The 14,744-nt window shown below is 41.3% G+C and overlaps 1 protein-coding gene across 1 annotated transcript in view; it reads left to right on the forward strand.

The window, feature by feature from the left end:
* The first annotated feature begins 608 nt into the window (after positions 1-608).
* LOC143209678 (choline transporter-like protein 1) overlaps positions 609-14,744 on the forward strand; it is a 108,623-nt gene continuing 94,487 nt past the window's right edge. The window contains exon 1 of the mRNA XM_076425668.1: positions 609-1,736. The gene's annotated coding sequence lies outside the window, so the exon portion shown is untranslated. The remainder of the gene's footprint in view (positions 1,737-14,744) is intronic.

A 14,744-nucleotide genomic window follows, 5' to 3' on the forward strand; every position in this document is an offset into this window, starting at 1 on the left:
TTACTGGGTATAGAGATAAATGGTTTCTCGATCTCAGTGTGTAGTAACTTCTATTATCGTTAGTGATTTGATTACATGGAAGCTGGCAAACCTCGGATATCGTCGATTAACGAAATCGTGTGTATAGTCTATTATGCTTGTACAGCGACCTAGACAAATGTGAAACAGATGATTCACAGTTCTTCCAGTAAAGAAAGTACGAGAACACCAGAATACAGTTTCAAGAAATAAATTTTTACTCAACCCCACACCTCTCGTAATTGATACAAAAATTGTCACGTTGCATAACAATCATTCCAGCCGCAACGCGCGCACAGGGAGCGCAAACCGTCGCCCGTTACAAAGTAAGTGTACTTTTTATTACGCAATATTTACATTTCGTTCGCCGCATACAAATAATGCAGATCAATAGATCCTACTAGCGGCGTCGTTGTCTGAATGGCGGCTACGTGCCGCTCCTCCAGACACAACAATTCACGGCGTAAGGTTCGCACCGACGAGTTCAAAAGAGCACTGGAAAACTGTTGCGGAACACACAGGAAATGAGAGAGAGAGAGAGAGAGAGAGAGAGGGGAAACATTTCGAAGGGAAAATTTCAGGTGTCGCGAGTCGCCCGGAACAAGCGCCGGTGTATCGCGACATAATTAGACGCCTGGCCATCGAAAAACCGCGACAGTTTAAAAGTACACAAGCGTGCTAATGGTAACGAGCGGTAATGTAATCCTTTTTAAGCGGCTTTCGCTGTTAGGGAAGCGAGAAGAAAATCAGCAGCTGCGGCGTCGGTAATTTCCATAGAGCTGTCGCGACACAGCATCGTTGCGGAGCGGTCGATTCTTCGCGAAAATTCGACGAAAATCAATGTTCCTCCAAATCGTCTAAACATGCTGTTAAACAGTTTACAGAATTGTGTAGGAAACGCAATGCACGGAGGGGTTGAAGCATTGCAAGCTGCTTTGTATTCAGAAAGTTGTTTAGACAGCGGATTTTATGGATTTATGATAACAATGAATAGGTGCAATTTAAGACAGTAAAATTATTGGAAGAATTCAAACGTACTGCTATATTATTTTCACGCAACCTATTAGACATGTTAAAAAAGAAAATGAACTTTCATTTCACTCTGCTTTGTTGCAATTTAGATAGGACATTTCCATTTTGCATAAAGATCCGCTGTCTATTCCTAACGGTGTAAAAAACTATCAAAACATGATTACATATGACGAATATGATGATGAGTATGAACTATCAAAGTATAGTGTTAATGTTTTATTTTGGTTTCTAATATATTTTCATTTATTTTAGGAGAACCTTATAAGAGCGTCATAGAAAATACGTGTCCGTTCCCAACTTGGTTTTCGCGAGAGCTGAGAGCGCCGAGCGCCGAGCGTCGCGGCGCGCTGGCGCCTTTTATTGCGGGGGTGGAGGTCCTCGCATTTTGATCGACGCTGTATGGACGCCGGAGCGCGGACGTCGGTTGCCTGGAGACGGGAAACACGGAGGAGCACAGCGAAGAATAGAAATTGGGCTACAGTCATGGTTCCATTTGGTCGGTACGCGGATTGCGTCGTCGTATTCCTGTTCGTGGCTCGATGATCGACGCCGCCGCGAGCGTCGTCTTCAGCTCCGTTGTAATCTCGAGCCGTCTCGGCGTGGTCGTCGCCAGTGCGATGCGGGATCGAACGTATCCACCGGATGTTCATCACCCGCGGAGTGCGTCATAACCTCTCATCGTGCCCGTAAGCTTCGAGCGTCGACGATGAGCTCCGAAACGTAGAGATAAACCTGGGCTTCCCGATACGCCCTCTTTCTCTCTCTCTCTCTCCTCACTGTCTCTCTCTTTGACGCATCCGGTCTCTCTCCCTCGTTCTTTCGCTGCTCTCTCTGTCTCTCGTCGCCAGAGAAGTGAGTTGTAACGAGTTTATAAATCCTCTATCCCGTAGACACGAGCCGACACGGTCTAATTAGCGAATTTCACGCGCGGGTTGCCGCGGCTCCGCCAGTGACACGGAAGTCCCCGATTTCTTTCGCCGTGGCGAGTATCGAAGCGACTCTCTGTATCGGACGTGATTCGTTTCCCCGATTTTTCGTTTTTCCTTTTCGGCCCTGTCTTCGTTTTCTTTCCTTTTTCTCTCTCTGTCTCTCTCTCTCTCGAGTGCAAGGCGTCACGTGGGTCCTGTGCGCTCCATATGCGGCAAATGCGCGACCACCGATGGCACACGCGTCGATTCCTCCTCCTACCCCCGCTGTTACCCTCTAGAGGGGTTGTTTTTAGCCCGTGTACCTCCAGCGTCGGACCACATCCAATTCCTGAAGTTGCGAGCGTACAATTTAATTGTGCGCGTAACAAAAGATCCGTACACACGCCAGAACCTCGATTATCTGATCTGAACAGGCGAAACGTGAATGCTCGAATGTTGTTACAGTTGCTCGGTTACAATGCTGTATTCGATCTTGATTGATTTGTTGCTCGAACAGTGTCGCATATGAATCGCCTCGGATCAAACTATTAGGTTGTCGCAAAAGTTCGTTTTGTTGACGATTAACCCCTGTGTCGATATAATCAGATACCTGGCTACCCACTTTCAATTTCTCTCTTAAAACTAGTTTCACATTTTTATTGACAAATAGCAGAATTATTGTAGACTTTGATGTTGTTGGATGACCAGAGAATTTACATTTGCGGCATAAGAAAAGTATGCATTGAAACTATAAATTGCAACGTCAATGAATATTGCAGTGAATTTAGACAAAAGAATTTGTTTATTTTATTAATGATTAAAGGGAGGAAAACATTCTGATACTTGCGAAATTTTTATTTTGCACGAAGACACCCGTTGACTAGTCCTGTAGTTTCTACTTGAAAATTCAACCTGCGGAACTTTATACAAACTAAAAATTGTCTGCATCGATTGCAAGAAATGGAAATTAAATTGAATGTTATTTCTTCCGTGATGATTTTAGTAGAGGAGAAATTTATATATTGACATGTTCAGTTTTGAAAATTTTTCAACAATATCAAATTTCATATACTCAATTTTACTATAAATGCGTGAAGATCAGCAGTCTACTTACAATGATCTAATACTAACATCTGCAGCCTTGTTTTTCCATGCTACATCTACCGATAAAATGTACTTTCCGCAGCGTGTTGTTTCCATTATACAACTGGTTTTTCAGCATCGGACCATGGTTGCGCAACAACCAACCCCGCTGCTCTTGACAATTCTCCTCCACAGTTGCCCAGCCGTTTCCTTCCGTAATTATGATTGCGGTGTTTATTATTTATGTTATCATTAACGCGCGACCGTCCCAGCCGCGCCCTCCGACCGGGATCGTTTTTCATAATTTTTCATTTAGCTTTAATGCGACGCATGAATTTTTCAGACAGCATCTTCTGCGACTTGCATGGATGTTTTCTTGGATTTTTCGGGAAGGTTTACAATTTCGAGGTGGGGGGTGAAAAGTATTCGCTCGGACAAATTAAATTTCTATCGGGCGCGGGTGGTGGATTTTGGTAACCGCGTGAGCGAAATGAAATTTTGTATTTGTTTGCGTAAGATATTAAAACTCCGCATTTTTGTTTTGTTTGAGCCGCGAGCAAATCTGTTTTTAATCGTGCTTTTCAGTAGGCAAATATGGAAATTCATTCAGCACCGAACATGCATATTGACATCGGGTTACTAGCTCCGGTTGGTTTAATTTTTTGGCTGTTTGGTTTCGTTTTAATTTCATCATTTTGTAAGTTCATTTCATAATCGTGCGCGTTTCAAGAAGTGATTTGAAAACAATAACATTAACGTTTCTTAATTCTCTTAAACTTTCTACCGTGTTAAATATGACCTGCACATTTTTGTCATAAACGCATAAAATCCATGATCTGCTAATGACATTCACCATTAAACTGAAAGCTATGTAATTTGAACCGTGTACATATGTAGAATAATATTGCATATATTATCGCTTGAAATAATCGATCCACGGTAACAAAAACTGCGTGCAGGTTGAAACTGTACATTTTGCAACAGGAAATTACCGACCAACAAATGGTTAGTTTATAAAACTGCTGATTCTGGTCGAATTGATCCAGCAAGCTGCCTAATAGAACTCTTTGAAATACCAAGAATAAAGTGCAATTGCACTTGGCGGGTGCATCGGTGCATCCAGACAAAAAATGAAGTCGTAGAAAGTTAGGACGTATCATAACATATGATTTCTTTATCTATGATTTTTTCTATTCTCACTTAAAAAAGAACAGTTCCTTCCAATCCGTGTTCAACTCAGAAATTTTTTTATTATATTTACTGTAAAAAAAAGAGCAGTAAGTTGTCCCAGTTTCCAGAATCACCGTGTATAATGCAATCGCCGGCAGTTGTCCGGAATGGTTTAAAGTCACCGTCAAAAACCGACTTGCGGGCCGGTCCACAATTCACCCGGCAATTAACCGACGCGGCGTAAGGGCTAATATGGCCGGGAATGTCTTTGTTTATTTATGAAGTAGAGAACGAGGAAATTAACCGGTTGAGTGGGTGCGCGGCTCGATCGCGATGCTCGCATTCCACGTCGAAAAGTGCCACCGCAGCGGTCTGCGGAGTTGAATTGTTTGGTGCGCTCTCGGATCCGTGCCGCAGCGCGTCATTAGCATTATTATTGGAAGAAGTTTAAACTAACCCCGAAAACTTTTGTGCCCCGCAATCTTCGCAGCAGCTAAACGTCACCTACTCATCGGGGAACTATAACTGCCTGCTACCACCGCAAGGAACATCGTAATCGCTTCATTTATACCATTTCATTTCAAACGAATTTTCCATACGGATTTCTGAATTATTGCGCGACATTTTCAAACTGCGCCCGGGCTGCACGGTTCGAACGTTCCGGCCGTGTATTATCGGTATACATTCACGAGCGCGTTTATTTGCAGAAAACCTCCCATCAATATTTGATTGATCGCGAAAAAAAAAACGAATTATATAATTACTCCCGATGCGAAACTCGAAATAATTCTATGTTTCGTGTGAATCATGTTTATTCCATCGCGAGGTCACAAAAAAATAGTAGATCTACACGATGTAAGAAACAGCACGGACCCGAGGGTTTTTCTTATAACAAGACTTACTGTATTTCAAACCGAATCGTTTTAGTTTCAGTGATAAGAACTTGATTGTACAGTAAAGTCGCGTTTATTGTTCGCGATCGGTACGCGATCACTGTCCAGTGCCTACCCACTCCACTGCCATGCTGTCCATGTCGGCTTTCTTTTGAAGTAGACGCAGTTATAAAAATATAATGTCGGTATCCGATCACTGTCCGTGCAGAACACAGCCTGTTGGACAAACGCGACTATACTGTAGTTTGTAATTTCCTAAGAAAAGAGAACATGTATATCTATTGTATGCCTGTATGTTCTCCAATAGCTGTACATTAACATAGCCAAAATAGAATCTTATTTCGGTTTCAAGGAAATTAATAACATACATATATTTATTAGATTCTGTCCAGAATCTTCATCACACGAGTCAGACACGATATTGTAGGGTAGGGCAAGGGGTTAATGAGGTCACCGATCAAACTTTCTTGCGAGAGTATAAGTTTTTCGATGATTTAATCGCTGCGCTGAAATGGCCGAGTGCATTCGGGTTTTCTACGGGTGGTTCTACTGCAAATCCCTCAGTTATCTTGTTAACACCGCGGATTGATTACTTTTCTAGCTGGCGTTGTGCTCGAACACGGGTTGCATTTTTCTATCGGGAACCGGTGACGAGATCACCGATTCGTCGTTTCTGCTTTGTTCTATATTTCAGTGATTTTTCATTTTTATTTATCGGTTTTTTTTGTACCGTGGTTGTTTGACGCTACCGACTCCCCCCGCGGAAAAAGTAGCTCGGTGAAACTAGATGCGCATAAACGACCACAAAACAATTTGGCACCGGTCCAGCGGCATCGGCGAATTGTCATAGTTCGCTTCGTTCAGATTTGAAAATTTTGCCTACGGGATACTTGTGCCTCTGCTCGAGCCACCGTCTCGTCTCGTCGTCAGATCCTATCATCTCGTCGAGAGGACCGAATAAGAGATTCGAATTCTATTTTCTTATCTGAATTAATTTTTTAACCACTGTCGTGTATAAATGCTAATACGATCGGTCCCGTGTTTAAAACCAGGACCGTCATTGATTAGATCTCGCAGAAATACGAGCAGAACCAAGAAGAAGATCGAATGAAATTTTTTTTCTGCTAACTAGTTAATTCGTTCTCTCGATTGTTCTATTTGCGAAATATGCTTCTTGGACGTACCCATTTTTAATTATACTCGGAATTCCTTGCGAACATATTCCTTCTTCGGACAAAGCGTTTTGTAGGGACCAATTTAGACTCACTTTGTTCGCTACCGCGCTGGAAAGTGACTACAGTTAATTCATTTAATTGTTCTTGTTTAATTCCACCGCCAAATTCATATTTCACAAATTACTAAAATAATTATTATACCGAGATATATATTTCCAGTGTTACAGGATTAACAGGGAGTCGAGCACTCCGGAGAGAGCCTGTTTAAATGAAAATAAAAGGAACAATGGGGCCCACTTTCTCGTAAGGGTCTATTATTGTAAGCTCGGTGCACTTGTTGAGCGAGATTCGAAATTAATTTATTGATACAACCACTCCCCGAAGTTCAGTCCTTGTGTTCGCTTCAATTTTGCTGCAATTTTTCGCTTAAAGTCTGAAATGCTATTTTCGTGCGGAATTTTGCGAATATGTATAAATATATTTAATCTTCTGTGCTCTCGTATTAAATTCGCTCTTCTACGTTTTCGATACAGTAAAATTCGTCATTTTTATCAACGTACCTCATCTTATCTGGAGTTCATATAATTTTCAATGATTTCGATTGAAATAATTACTTGAGAACTGAATTACGTTATCGAACGTAGTCGGTTCACGAGGACAATATCTGCAATCGGAAAATAGATTCAGAAATCCTCAACTGCAAATGAATGCGCTCTCTTTCCAGCGCTTAATATAAATATCGGCGATCTATGCGACCGTCTATCAGAGTTGGGCAAAAATTTAATCAACGATTGACGAATAAATTTCTACTTCAATCGTTAAGCGCAATTAACAATTAATCTCCTAGTTCAGTCGTTAATCGCGGTTAACGATTAAATACTTCTAAAGCGTTAATTACGATTAACGATTAAATACTTATTAATCGTTAATTGGGAAAAACGGTTAAATTTCTACTTTAGTCATTAATTGCGATTAACGATTACATTCCTTTCAATTGTAATCGTCAATCGGATAATCGATTAATGATTAACTGTTGAAACGTCGAAATGAAATACGGAATCAAAACTGTACAAATACTGAAAAAAATGTAAACTGAGTTTTTGTCGAGATATATTTCTGTCAATTCTCCATCTCCGCTCTCTGTCTCTCTCTCTCCCTCTTTATTACAATTTATGGATAGACCGTATGGCGATTAACTTCATCAATCGATTGAATCAGTCTCCGATTTTTCGATGATTCTTCTTTTAATCAACGATTCACGATTAACTTCATCAATCGATTGAATCAATCGCCGATTTTTCAATTATTACTTTGTTAATCGTACATATTATTCAGTCAATCTTGATTAAAATTTTAATCGATTAATGCCCAACTTCGCCGTCTATAACATTTCCGCGAGTCTGGATATTCGTAGAACGCGAGGATTAACCGGTAAACTAGAAATACGAGGAAATCAAGGTAGGATCTCCGGGCGCAATTATTTTTGAGACAGTAAAAAACGGTGGATTTGGGAAAATCGTCGAGAACGAAGCAGAGCGGGTACGGGCGAAACCGAATTTATTCGTTCAATAACCGCGTGTTCGGTTCGGATAAAAATCGGGTCGGCTCGATTCTCGGGAATCGGTTACGTAATAAATCGGGTTGTCTTCGCGGTTAATTAGAGCGGCCCAAAGGATGGATGTTGTCCAAAGTGTGCGATCTCGCTTGCGTCTTGGTCCCCGAGCGTCTTTAAATGTAGAAATCTCGTAACTCTATTATGCGGAAACTTCGAGGCGCGGCATTGCTTGCACGGCTGGTAACGCTAACTCTTGCAAACTATCCAAGCAGAAACACGTAATGAGACTACATGTCAATGGATGGCACCACCGATGTATAAACCCGAGGCCGCCGCATAGTGGCCGGATCGAAGAATTTCGTGACATTTTGTTATAACTAGACTGCGGATCTTTATTCATTTATAGCAAAATTCAGTAGACGAAATTCAAAATTGCTGGTAAATTTTTAAATTTGAAGATGTCAATATGTGATTTCTCCTCTATTCAAGTCATTACGGGGAGAAATAACATTCAATTTAGTTTCTATTTATTGTAATCCGTGCAGACAATTTTTAGTTTCTATAAAGATCCGCAGTCCAGTTATAACTTTTATTCAATTAAATTAAAAATTAAATTAAATGTTATTAAATAGGGTAATCAGGACACCTCGAAGAAAACGAGCAATTTTTGGCTGAAAAATACTGCATTCCAATTGTCTATCTTTGTGGCTCATATTAATTACAGTCAAACCTATTTTTGTGCGATCTTTTTTTATGCGATTTGTTTCGTGCGATTTTTTATTGCGGTATATGAATATCACATCGAAGACGTTGTCGTTATCAAAAAAGCGTTTCTACAAAAGTTGTTTAGTATGACAGGCTACATTATGTAGTATTAATTGTTTTCTTGTGGGCGGAGTGGTGGAGGACATTCCAAGGTCACCTTGATTTTTTTTAGTGGAAACACCTACTTTCTGTATCATGAATCGATAGACTATCGAATTCTGAGTAAAAATGTATTGACAAAACAATACAAAATTAGAAATCGATATGAGAAAGTCGACTTGTTCGCTGAATGTCACTAAATTCTTCGTTATAGTCCCGAGGCGTACCGTTCTCGAGCGAACGGTGCACTCGCGAAACGTTATCGGTCGCTGCACTTCGAGTTGCACGCAGCAACTAGAGCCGGGGTTGTCCAGCCGAATCCGACACGAAAGCATCCTCCCCGTCCTCTTCCCGGCTTGTTACCGTGAAACATTTATCGCGATTCATTATTGATTCAGTCCCGCCAAGACAGCAACGGACGCGCGGCGCGTTCACCGTGTTTTATCAGCTCGTTCCTGCGAAAGTTCTCTTCCCGGACTGTTTGTCAGAATTAACATTGTTTTGTCCCGAACAATGGCCACCGGGACTTATTTCCTTTTGCCACCGAGGCTTCGGTTTGTTAGAGATAAAATAATAACCCGTTCAAATGTGTGCCACCTTTCCCGACTCCCGCGATATGGAATTTCGGGTCAGGGGATTTAATATAATGCTCCCGGTATCGGTCATCCCATTTACGGCTCGCTTAAAAAATATCGGCGTGCCACTTGTTCCCGAACCCTCTCTGCCTTTCTCCTTCGAGGAAGATCGCTCTGAGCAACGTGTACCTATCCACACGCTCTCCGGACGCGACACTGCGAACACCAGATTTTATCGAATTTTAATCGCGTTTTTATGTCGGCTCTGACACAATAAATGGTACACGGAAATGATTTTATACGCCGATACGCGAGCCAATGCTGGCTGGGATTACGAGGGACAATGATACCGAACCGGACAGTATTTAACGAGCCCTTAATACGTGCAGTCTGGTTTCCACAAAAGACCGTCATGAAAAATATTCTCCGGGGATTGATGATTTGCAGAACTGTTCGCTAAGGTGGCTATTCGCGCGAGTTCTTTCGAATTATTCTAGCTGGGGAAAACTGTATTCGAAAACTCGGAGAAATTGCATTTCGATAAAGTCTGGTGATTAACTGAAAAGTTAAACGGTGGTACCGCTTCAAGATTTCATGTAAGAGTATTCTTATCGTTCGCGAATAATAAATGGACACGCAGGGCGTACTGGTTTTTTAGAATCGGTGAGAAATGTCTCCAATGTCTCAAATGTACTCGAGGGACGATCGAGGGTCGAGCCTCGAATGGTAGGCGCTTTTTAAGTTTTCATGGCAGCCATTGATCCATTCAAATCCACACGTATCAATCTTCTTTCATACGTTTTTGAACCTACTTTTTTTTAAAGATTGATGTTACACCTCTCGTTCTACTCGAGATAAATAGCTAAACTGGAATTTTCACGATTTTTGCAACGACGAAATTTTCAGCATGAAAATAAGCAGCGAAATTAAAATACAATTAGGACCATTCGATAATTGAAGATCTTTACGCAAAATGACGCAAGAGGAGAATAAATTTCAAATAAATCTTTTCTTTTGAGGAGGGCATACTGTGACATAAACATTTTCTGCGTGGGTGGAGGCATAGAGGACATTTCAAGGTCACCTTGATTTTTTTAACGGAAACACCTACTTTCTGTATCATGAATCGATAGACTATCGAATTCTGAGTAAAAATGTATTGACCTCCATATGTCCTAAATGTAATAGTTAACGAGATATTATCGAAACAATTTTCGTTCTTCTTTGGATAATATCGCGTTAACTGTTAGGTTTAGGACATATGAAGGTCAATACTTTTATACTCGGAATTTGATACTCTATCGATCTATGGTATAACAGATAGGACATACCATTTTAAAAAAATGAAGGTGACCTTCATATCTCTAAAAAACATTACATAAAAACAAAAATTTTTTTTCTTTCGTATTTGCCATATCTTTAAAAACAACAAAGATATTTGGGGTGGCAACGTTCGGTGACTCATGCAGTAGTAGGCTGCATTGTAATATGAATAATCAAAAATTTTTGTCTTTTTCCTACATTCAGATTCAGGCGCGAAAATGCGAAAAATTCAAGTTTTTATCCCAGGAGATCTTTATGCATTTATGGCATATAAAAATTTTCGAAAAATGCTGGAACGGAAAGTTCGATAGAATTTCGTAATATTTTTATTTATTCCAGATCTACATAGGCTGCTACCATTGAAAATAACATTTTATTTCATTCCACTATCTTCAAATTTACCTACAAAAATTGAGAATTGCATAAACATCCGCATTGACAGGTAAAAATTTCTACTTGAACCACTTCCATAATTATGGGCGTATATATCATATTATATTTGCCACGATGAAGGAGCGTCGGGATGTATAGCGAGACGCGTGATAGGAAATTATGCAACGTAGCGGCGCGACGCGCCGGTAATAAGGTGTCCGTGAAATTGAGACGTTTCTTCGAACTCGACCTTAGCCGGCATAAGCAGCAGAGCCACGGGCATTGCGCGAAGCCTTACGTCGTGCAACTTGTTGATTCCGCGCGGGCATCGATTTTGCTAATTTTTCCAGTTGTCGCTTCGTCCGCGAAGCGCGACCAACGACCCGACACCCGTTTTTCACGTTCCCACTGAAAATTATGCCGTTGTCTGCGACGCGGGATCGTGGACAACAACGAAAAAAAAGAAGAAATACTGTTTAATCCAGTTTTCCCCCGCTAAATACACGTTTCCAGTTTAACCGCATCGTCTACGCAACGCGGCACCAGGCCAGATGATCTCTGAAAATTGCGTCAAACATGGAGGTCACCTGCCGGCGCAACATACAGTCCGTCGAGAAAGGTCCGAGGGACGGAAATTGCACGGTTCGTTAAGGGATTTTAATAAAAGAAGTTCGTGGGAATACGTGTAAATTGGGTTCCTTTAAACCCGGCTGGAGGAGCGGGAGGTGGTTTAGTTTACCATTTTAAAATCTGGAACGGCGAGATTCTAACGGAGAAACCTTCTAAATAAATTTCATGAAAGTGCTGCTGTCTAGATATTGCCGGCCCGATGTAATCCTTAATTAGCGCGGTCCGACGTAATCCAATCTTTTTCATTCGGCTAATAAGATTTTGGTTCCTGAACAAATTCCGGCGCACAAAGCATGCCATGGATCCCGTGCAATTATTGTATAATCCGGCTAGCGGAATAGGAAAGATATCAGTCTAATCAAATTTTGACAATCTAGCGCTTCCTAGGAGAAATATACCGAAATAATACGCGAATCTTCGAACGCGATGGTATCCTCGATATCTCGTAAAATGCAATTGTTCCTTATTATTTCATTTTCAGTCTGTTCTCCGGCGAAATGTTTTTGGAGGTAATTCATTTTCGTTCATTTGCACAAGAAGGATTGTTTATTTTGGTGTACGTGATGCCGTGTCTGAAGCATTTTCTGTAAGTATATTAAATTTTAAACAAAATGTATTCATTCATATTTTTCATCATCTCCATAACCAAGAATTGAAACACGAAGCTTGGCCAGTAAGTCTTTTCACATATTTTAATGTGTACAGGGTGTATAAAAAGTAATGGTGAATCCGTCCTAGGGGTGAATCTACACCTCTGGGTCGATGGACAATTGTAAGAGAAACTTGCCGCGAAATTGTTTGTAACAAAGAAAATTGTTGTTAAAGTTTGTTTTTACATCAATACCTTCTACTCATCGGGAAGAGAAAATAAAGCTTCAACACCGTAAACAATCTAAAAAGTCAAATGACACGAAACAATCTAAAGTTCGAGTGTCTTGCAGCTATATTCGCAGTCTGCGCCGCCGGGAGCCGGCTCCGGTAAACCGATTACAAGATTCTATGGAGACGGGCTTGCTGTCCAAAATTCCGAAGCGAAATTCTGCTCCCGATAGTGCAGCCGTCGCGTCAAAAAGTTTTTGGTAACTTATGGCAGCGTCAAGCGTGATTTAGTAAGCTGCATTGTGCCGGGTCAAGACTAATCGCGTCGTATACGTTACGACGTTAGGTCGCGATTGCGTGCCGCTTTTCGGTGAAAATTTTCAAGCAACTCATTTTTTCCAGGACCGAATCTAGAACAAAAAAAAAAAACAAAAAAGGAAGAAAGCTCGATATCGTGATTCTTTATCACCTTCGCGAATATTTTTCTCAAAAATCACTGAATTTGAACCTCTTTCTTCTTCTTTCTTCTGAGCTGGATACTCAGCAGGCTGCGTCTGTAAATTTCATGAATGAAAAGGTATGCAAAGAGTAAGCAGTGACGCAAATGATGCTTCTCACACGCCATATTGCTTGAAATTATTGCATAGGACTGGAAACTCTCAGAGCGCTCATCAAGACTCTTCTTAAAACTACTTAGAACGCTCTTTCAGATGGCATTAAAATCGGAAAGTAATTCGAATTCAGTCAGAAGTCATAATCGTAAGAAAAAGGGGAAGGAACTTATTTACACTTCTAATATTTTCATGAAGCTGCGACAGCTGCATGATATACTACAGCTACACGAATAATGCAAAGTACGCCTTGTAAACGTAAAAATCAGGGCTTCGCAGTCCGTAGACAAAATTCATAACTCTCCAACTCCGACTCCAATTCCTCTTTTTTTTACCTCCGACTCCGACCTTCCAAATTGAAAAAATATGTACTTAAAATAATTAAGAGTTGTAATAAAACTGAATAAATAGTTGAAATATTCTATTAAAGTCTAAGAATACGGAACATATAACTCTGATACAACACAACACGACTGTTACTTTCTCACTTTCAGGAAATAGTTAGAAAATACTACTACCATAACTTTAACTGTTTCTCCTCTACATAGTGCCGAGGTACATACATATACAATATGTCTATACTGTAGATCGAATATTAGAAATTTATTTATATATATATATATATAAATCTATTAATGATTTATAAACAAACGAGCCAGAGTTGAAGTCGGAGCCGATATATTTTTTTCCGACTCTGACTCCGACACCAGGAGTCGATATACATATAGCTTCTTCTTACTCCCAAATTCCGATATAGATAGGGCTTTTCAGGGCGATCGCGGCCAAGATTGATCTTTTTTCTATCGCTTTGGACTCCTGGAAAAGTCCGTCTTTGCATTATCGAGAAATAAGAAGACACATCTCACACCCTTTCAATCCTAGAAACGAATCTACTAACCCCTTAAACGAGCACTAGCACGTGGATCGATGTTACGTGCGCGCGATCGCCGCGCCAAGCGTTAAAATATTTTCGAGCGTGGAAATCGTCGGAGTGAATCACCGTGAACAGGTTGAACAGAGCATGAACACGTTGATGGCCGCTGTCGCATTGACGGCCCGTGACTACAATGGCGGACACGCATAATGCGAGCAGACTCGCCGTGCTCCTCGCGCACAATGAGTGCAAAAATACGGGTTGCGTTTCGGGCTTAATACGCTCCATAAATGCCACCGGTATTTGCATAAACGCGGAGCATCGTTGTCGGATTAAAATTCCGTGCTACGGGCGGACGCAGCAGGTCGGAGGATCTATCGATCCTTCCCAGATCGTGGCGGCGCGGATCGAAAGCACGCCCGCTCGCTCGCTCGCTTGCTCGGCCGAGCAACAACTGGCTCCTTTCAAGGCAGACGTTTTAAAAATTGAACACGAACCGACCAGACACGTTTATTGATTCATCTGCTCGTCCGCTCGCTGCTGTTCAACCGCGATACGTCCGCTATCGGCAGCCGGATTACGCGAGACGCAGCTTCCGCTCGAGATTACGGATGCACACGCAGCCCCGAGAGCTCGCAAACGCTTTGCATCGGTTTGGCTTGATCGGTCATCTGCATTGTTTCTCGGTCACCAAGCTGCCTGGTGCTGGATTGCTGGTTTACCGTCAGTCGTGTAAACATTCGTACGCTCTTTATACATAAGTGGCAGCTTTTCAAACGCGCATACGTAGTCGGCTAAATCGAAGAATTAGCTATTCACAACTATTTTAGCATTGCTTCAAC

Source organism: Lasioglossum baleicum, chromosome 6 (genome assembly GCF_051020765.1).
Source record: "Lasioglossum baleicum chromosome 6, iyLasBale1, whole genome shotgun sequence".
Taxonomy (NCBI): domain Eukaryota; kingdom Metazoa; phylum Arthropoda; class Insecta; order Hymenoptera; family Halictidae; genus Lasioglossum; species Lasioglossum baleicum.